Here is a 1,388-nt window from a genome sequence, read left to right as displayed (position 1 = left end):
TTAATCTCTGAAAAAGCCAAAAATCCAAAAATTTCTTTTGATTCCCTCCCATACCCCAAGTTATTGGCTGCTGGGAGCTGAGTAACATTAAGAGGATTAGAAACATGCATGGTCTTCTGTTTAATTTTCTGTCCTTACCATATATGTCAGTCTAATTTCTGGAACATCACTTTTGTTGTCAGCTTTTAATCTTTCTGAGGTGGAAGACTTAGAGGTTTGGCTTCAGTTAGTAACTTCTCTGGTTATTAAATGTGCTCTAAATGCAGTGGCTCATCTTATATGTGTTCCTTAATGTCATTTCTGACTGGGTGTTTTAGTTTCCCACTTTGGTTGAGCCATGTTGAGGGTTAACTCTCATAGAACTATTTATGAAGAAAAGTCTCTGGATTTAGTAAACAGAAGGAGTTATTTCTCATTGCTGGGAGGCGTTGGGTGATTTTCATAATTCCTTTCTTCCAAATCCTTATCATTGTGATTTGTGTTTTCAAGGGATGGGGGTTCACAACAGAAATGATGTCGTGGTGGTTTGGACCGAAAGAGCCATAAATAGAAAGAATATTGCCATGTTTTCTAACAGATGCTCTCTCTGGCTCAGAGCTTGAATCTATCAAATTATTGAAAGGAGCATTCGTAACATCATGTCTCAGGGAAGAATAGAAAAAAAAAAAAAAGAAAAGAAAAAGAAAATCTTCAGGCTATCTTTCTGAACTATTTTGTGTCTTTAGAATTAAATAATACATTTGAATGGGCCAATGCCAATAATGGTAAAATTTAAAAGATGTGTTGAGATTTGCTTGGGCCACTGTCATATTAGTCTTCTTCCTTTCTTGAGACAACTACTTTATTCTTGAGATTGAGTCCAGATCATCAAACACTCACTTTGTTTTAATTTTAGCTACAGGCAATTCAGTTCATGTCAGCCTATATGTAACAGATGTAAACTTTGCATGTTTTGTTTTGTTTTTGTTGTTTGTTTTTTTCCTTCTCAGTCTCATGGATTACCTTCATACCAGTCTACTCTTTCAGTTTTAAAGGGGGACAGGCTGATCATGACTCCCAGTCATCCCCCGAAGTAGGTGGGTCACCTTAGGGGAAAACTACCTGCTCAAAAATTCATCTCACATTACCAGTGAAGATTTGGGCACCTCCCCCATCATTATTTTCCTTACTCATAAGTTTAAAGCATTAAACTTTTTCAGGGTCTACTACTCAGCAGCCCACATCATTTTGTTCATACCTGTTTCTTGTCCAAATCTTAGTTCTAGTAAAACCTGTGGCTTCTGTGGCTTAAGATGTAGAATTTAATGCAAATACAGTCATGGGGTAACTGTGAATTATATTATGTATGAATGAAATAGTTCTCCATTTTCCAAACTAATTAATGCAGT

The 1,388-nt window shown here is 36.3% G+C and overlaps 1 non-coding gene across 1 annotated transcript; it reads right to left on the bottom strand.

Moving 5' to 3' along the window:
* Positions 1–1,039: 1,039 nt before the first annotated feature.
* LOC128776045 (U12 minor spliceosomal RNA) lies at positions 1,040–1,186 on the bottom strand. The gene has a single exon (XR_008421009.1). It is a non-coding gene; the product is annotated as a U12 minor spliceosomal RNA (small nuclear RNA).
* Between the last annotated feature and the right edge of the window lie 202 nt (positions 1,187–1,388).

The sequence above is a fragment of the Panthera pardus genome, unplaced genomic scaffold (assembly GCF_024362965.1).
Source record: "Panthera pardus isolate Hobbes unplaced genomic scaffold, ASM2436296v1 HiC_scaffold_11, whole genome shotgun sequence".
Lineage (NCBI taxonomy): Eukaryota > Metazoa > Chordata > Mammalia > Carnivora > Felidae > Panthera > Panthera pardus.
The sequence above is the reverse complement of the archived record's forward strand: the minus strand, read 5'-3'. Positions and strand labels throughout refer to the sequence as shown.